Here is a 6,544-nt window from a genome sequence, read left to right as displayed (position 1 = left end):
ACATGCATAAAAGTTTCCTAGGGATAAAGGAGTTATAAGAACAAACAAAAAACAAAAATCTTAAAAGTTTCTGTACTGAGTGCCAATATTTTCAGGTGGCTTTTAAAACATGTGTTGGCTAGTTTTTGTCTGCTTGACAAAGCTAGCATCATCTGGGAAAAGGGAGCCTCAACTGAGAAAATGCCTCCATTGCACTGGTCTGTAGGCAAGTCTGAGAGGCATTTTCTTTCTTGATAGCTGATATGGAATGGCCCAGTCCTCCATAGAAAGTGCTATCCACTGGTAGGTGGTATTGGGAGGTATAAGGATGCAAGCTGAGAAAGCCTTGGGAGCAAACCAGTAAACAATATTGAACAATCTCTGCTTCAATTCCTGCCTCCAGATCCCTTCCCTGAGTTCCTGCACTAACTTCCCTCAGTGGTAGACTGTTAGGTGGAAGGGTAAGATGAACAACCCTATCCTCCTCTAATTGCTTTTGGTTATGGTCTTTATCACAGCAATAAAGAAGCAAACTAGACCAGGAGATAATTAGGACATAGGGGAAGAACCTTCATTAGTGCAACGACGACCCACATAGAAGAGGCCGGAGAGTGACGACACAAAGATACAAGGAAAAGGTGCCGTCTATGACACAGAAAACAGACCTCCACCAGGCATCAAGTCAACTGACACTTTGTCCATGGACTTCCCAGATGTCAGAACTATGGGATAGAAACAAAAACTTGGTGTGGTTTGATAGTTGAGTTCTCTCAACACAGCGAGTACCAGATGTCTTAGTACAATGTATTCATAAAACAGGCCAGTTCAAATACAGTCTCCTACTTTCTCATCAGAAGACCCTCAGCTGACCTTTGGAATATATCTGCTCCCCGTGGAGGAAGAATAGCCCTAGAGAAAGCCACATCCTAACCCACAGAACCAGTGACTCTATTGACTTATATGGCAATGGAGAATTGCAGAGGCAACCACAGTCACCAATCAGTTTGACTTTAGATAAGGGAATCACTCTGGATTTGCCTAGGCGAGTCCAGTGAAGTAACATGGGTCCTTAAAAGCAGAGGACAAAGAAGCCAATACTAGAGTGATGTGATGTGAGACAGCCTTGTGTGAAGATTGAAGGGAAGTGAAGGGCAAACGCTGCAGGCGGCTTCTGGGAGCTGGTAACATCAAGAAACTATGTACACTTCTGCAGCGACCTCCACTAGGAACCCAGCCATGTGCGTTCCTTTATTTTAACCTAGTGAGACCACATCATTTGCATGTGTGTGTGTGTTAGTTACTTTTCCTATTGCTCTGACAAAATGCTCTGACAAAGGAACTTTGAAGCAGGGTTATTTCAGCTCACAGCTCCAGGTTACAGTCATCATTGTGGGAAAGTCAAGTGATCAGGATCTTTAAGCAGCTGGACACAACACAATTATAGTCGAAAGAGAGCAAGGAATGTATGCATGATGATGCTCAACTTCCTTTCTTTACATATATAAGCCAAGATGCTGTGTTCAAGGGAGGGAATCAGAAGACAGGTCCTCCATACAATTAGCATAACCAACCCCTTCACACACACACACACACACAGGCATGCCAAGAGTCCATCTACCAGGTGATTCTCGATTTTGCCAAGTTGACAATGTCCAACTCCAACCTTCTGAGTTTTTTTTATCTACAGGACAAAAAGTAATAACCCATGACATTTGTCACACTTTACTGTAACCATATTTTATTTCTTTCTCTTACTGTGATAAAATACTGTGACAAAAGGCAGTTTATGTTTACAATTCCAGGTTACAGTCCATATTGAGGAAAAATTAAGGTAGGAATTCAAAATGACCAGTGACATCCAAAGTCGAGAATAGAAAGAATGAATACATGTATTCACAAACACTTGTGCCCGGTACTTTTTTCTTTCCACACAGCGTTCACCCCACGCACCCACATCTAGGGAATGGTGCTGCGCATGGTAGACAAGTGTCCATGCTTCAATAACAAGACAAATTCCCATAGACATACCCACAGGCCAACCTGATCCAGAAATAACCTCTCTGAGACTCTTTTTGGAAGAGGCCGCTTGTTGGTTCCCGGATGCTCAGCCCCAAATCCCACATCAGATTCTCTTCCAAAGCACTTCTAGGTTGTGGCAAATAAACACCAACCATCACAATGAGCAAAAGAAAACTCACCTGGAGCATTTTACTTTTTCTATAATTGGTTTATTCTTGGGAGATTAGATAATAAGACTGCCAAGGACAAGAACATTCCCGGAATAGTCTCTCAGTTCCACAGTCCTCAGTATGTTTCTCTGAATACACCAAGCCTTAATAAATGCTATGGGAAATGAATCCTAACTTCCGTTTATATGTAGATCAACAAAGTTAGGAATATCAAAAGAACTACGTAATTCCATTAGTTATCAATATTATTGTTTTTTCTGAAACATCTAAACACCGAGGAAACAAAGAAAAGGTTGCCTTTGAAACTTCCCTTTTCAAAAGTCAGCTTGCCCATCCTGCCCACGCATTGGAATTTATCAGACTGAATTATTTGTGACAGCTGCTTCAATGAAAATCATTAGTCCTAACCAGCTCTAAAACATGCAGGTCTCGAGGGACAGAAACTCAGTTCAGACAAGAACTTTGTCTGATGTGACATTTCTGCACCCAAGGAAAGTAATAGTACAGATACACAGGCTTAAGTATGAATTCAAAATTTATAAAGTGAAAGCAGGCCAAAGGAAAGCTAAAGCAGCTGTAGCTCCCAGAGGAGACACGCTTAAATTCTAAGGGCAGAGGAAATATCCATCACATAAGTTTTTATAAATACAAAAAGTTAGTGTCTGAATATTTTTCTGAAATAATCTACACAAATTCTGAAGCATTCAGAGGCCACTAAGGCCATCAAGATCATGTCTTTGAAGCCTCAACAGCCGTAAGAGAGAGATCTGAGACTTGGCTATTCGGGTAAGTGTACACATGTTTCCCGGGGTACCATATGTTGAAATTACAATGGTTTTTGACTAATTTCCATGGCTTGTGGAATTTTAGTGCAGTTTCAAATTTCCATGCCAGACTTGCAGAATTAGGAGAAGGAAAGTGTTACAGCGGCTACTAGAGTGGACCAATCATTTCTACTCCCCCGAATTCCAGTGTATATAAAAATGTGGGGATATTTTGTTTTTCCAGAGGGATTCCCTGATCTCTCCCAAAGGCTTAATATGTGTTTTCTTTGGCAAATAGCTTACCTTCTTTACTAAGTACTGAGCTTTTCTTTCTCTTTATCTAGCCTTGAACTTGCCAGATAGCCTAGAGTGGCCTTGAGCTTCTGATCCTCCCGTCTCCACTTTCAAAGAGCTGGGAGTACACCAACCAGACTTGATTTATGTGGTGGTATTGATCCCAGTGTTTTGTGCATGCCAAGCAAGCACTTACCAAATGAGCTATGCTTTCTTTTCCTTAAAAATTATATTTATATACTTTTGTCAATTCTTTGAGAATCTCATGCATGCATACAGCATATTTTTTATCACATTAAACCCCCCTTCTTTCCTCATAATTACTCCCAGGTCCACTCCCTAACACCTCAACTCTCCCAACACTGTCCTCTCTTTTATTTTAAACCCTTTAAGTCCTGTTTGCACTGCCCATATATCCATAAGGCATAGGACCATCCACTGAAGCATAATTGACATACCAGGGGTCACATCCTTTAAAAACATGACAGTCTCTTCTCCAGAAGCCCTAACTTATAATAGCTCCTCAGTAGACGAGAGCTCGTAAGTCCCTCCTATAATGCCATGCTAGATGTCCACTGCCTTGATCAGTCATGGATCTTACTCAGAACCACAGCTGCTGTAAGTTCATGAGTGCAGGGATCCTGACGTAAAAAAAAAACCCACTGATTTGCTTTGGTACCCGCTGACCTCTGGCTCTTCCAGTCTTTCTCCCTGTAGCAGAAAGAAACATCACTGATGAAGGTTGAGAGCTGTGCTAATCTACAGGTAGAGAGATACAAATTTAGAAGACAGTTTGACACTATGTCCATTTGACAAAATATTAATAGTAGGTTTAACCCTGCAACCTATGAGCTCCATAGTGATGGGTTCTTGGCCAGATATGCAGTGGCAGCCATGCATTTTCACCTATGGAATATCCCTAGACCCTTCACACCACTATTGCACCCATGGGCATATCTTCTCATTCCATTGTAGCTCACTGGATTCACAGCCAAGGATTAGGGTTGATGGCTTTTTCTCCCAAATGCCTACATAAAACTTTTTGGTGCTGTGAAAGCCAAACAATAGGGAGGAAACTTCTTAATCAGCTCCAACATAGTTTCTCCATGTCTTGCGTTCTAAGCTATTTGAATATAACTAGATAGCTTTCTGTTGTTGGCACACTATAGGAGAATATACAAAAGTTCTTGCTTTCGGTGCAAGTGTATTTGAACTTATTTTGGAATAGGTTCATTGCAGGTATAATTAGATTGAGAGGAGGTCATGCAATATTAGGACAGACATAAATTCCAAAGAGCAGTGCCATTTTATGGCATGGGAACATGTAGGTGGCATACAAGGAGACTACTATGTGGTAATGGAGACAGACCAGAGTGACCCAGAATCAAACTAAGGAGCACAAGGCGTGCTGGCTAATGCCAGAGGCAAGAAATGAGGCCTGTAACAGATTCCCCTCCCAGCTTCAGAATGAGCCATCCATGGCTACTATCTTCACTGTGCGCTTCTTGTATCTATCACTGTGAGAGAATTTGTTTCTGCACCACCAAGCCCCTTGGGCCATCATCATTTGTCTTGGCAGCCTTAGAAACTAGTCAATTTTCTGCTAGATATGCTTCAAAGTTAGACCATGAATTGTGTTTCCTTTGGCTTAAAGTTAGTTTTCACTTCCAGAAAAATCCTCAGAAGAAATTATTATTGTTTTTCTCAGTGTAAGCGGAGCTCTCTTATGTAATTGCCTGTCAGCTAGTAAGGTCACAGATATCCATTTCTTGTTCTTTTGCCAAAATACACAGGGTACAGTTGCTAGAGAAAAAAGAAAGAAAAAGAAAAAAGAAAGAAAGAAATGAAGGGGGAGGGGAGGGTAACCACAAAGATAAGTTTTTTTACCATACTCTCAAGTCCTCCTGCCTAAAGTCACCAGCACACAGTACACTCTATGGAGACATTTTTAATGATCATAGACTTGTGAAATTATTATATGTTCAGAATACACTATATATTATGCAAGTATTTGATCAATACAGGAAAATTTAAGAGAGTCATCAAATATCAAATTTCTCTTTGGAATACCTAATATTTAAAAGCAATTTTTGACAATTTGATTTTTGTATTTTACTTAATTCTACTCTGGTATTATTAAACATGGCTCATATATTTATCTGAGGAATTCTAGGCTTCCAAAACATTTTATTTCCAACAACATAGTCTTTGAACATGGGGCTTGGGGCCTGTAGGAAAATCATAAAAGGAGAAATACATAAATTCTTGAAAGTTTAGAGTTATCAAATTGACTAAATTAATAGAGGAATGGATGACACCCAAAAACAGAGGTCAGGAGCTAGCCAGTCTCATAAAGCAGTCAGTGAGCCTGCCCACCGCATGCTGGTTTGAGTTCTAGAAAAATGCAGAGCAGTTCTTTTAAGGATCTTTTGCTGCCCCTTGTGGTGCATGCCTATAATAGCAGACCCTGGAAGGTTGATTCAAGGCCAGTAGTGGCTACAAAACAGATACAAGGCCAGCCTGGGCCACCCGGTAGAAGCTGTCTCCCTAGTTTGCAGGGACTGTGGAAATGGTCTTCGCACATTAAGCAGAAGGCTCCTGCCTGAGTTAATCCAGACATCTGTCCTCAGTTCTGACTGCTCATTTCTAATACCTAATAGTGTTTACAAATATTTTTCATTTTCAAAAGAAAAAACAAACAGAGCTCATTACCTTTAATCTCTCCTTTTCAAGGAAAACCTGGTTTTGAAAGGGAAGTCCACACTTGGTGCCTCCTCTGCACCCTTCAATCTGTTGTGGCCTGGCTTTCCAGACAATGCTAATTCCATCCTTCCACTGAGGCTCTGATTTCCAAAGCCTCCCTCATCGTCAAATAAAAGCAAAAGCTTTCCTTACCTCACCTGACCACCTTGTAGCATTTAGCCACCCATCCTTGGACATCCACTCCTCCTGTGGCTTCTGGGCTGGCCCCTCCCTCCATTATGATGCCCTTTGATGGCAACACTGATCAGAACAGGAAAGTGGGTGTCTTTTCTCCTTCCTTCTGTTCCTAGTCTCCCTTTGGGGTTCCCTTTGTCAGAACTAACAGGAAGCTAGCAAGTGGAGACATGCATTTTGTTTGGAGCAGAAGCCAGAGCTCAGTTTGGCATCACTTAGAAATGAAATAAAATGCAAACCAGTAGCAAATCCACTAATAATGGCTTAAAACACGAGGGTACCTGGGTCTATCCTTTTTAAGAGAAAAAATGTGGGGTGAGCACCATTTAGTCAAATGCCAAAGATATGTCTGAGGTACCCTGAGCTGCTACATTTTGAGAT

Source organism: Microtus pennsylvanicus, chromosome 1, assembly GCF_037038515.1.
Source record: "Microtus pennsylvanicus isolate mMicPen1 chromosome 1, mMicPen1.hap1, whole genome shotgun sequence".
Classification (NCBI taxonomy): domain Eukaryota; kingdom Metazoa; phylum Chordata; class Mammalia; order Rodentia; family Cricetidae; genus Microtus; species Microtus pennsylvanicus.
The sequence above is the reverse complement of the archived record's forward strand: the minus strand, read 5'-3'. Positions refer to the sequence as shown.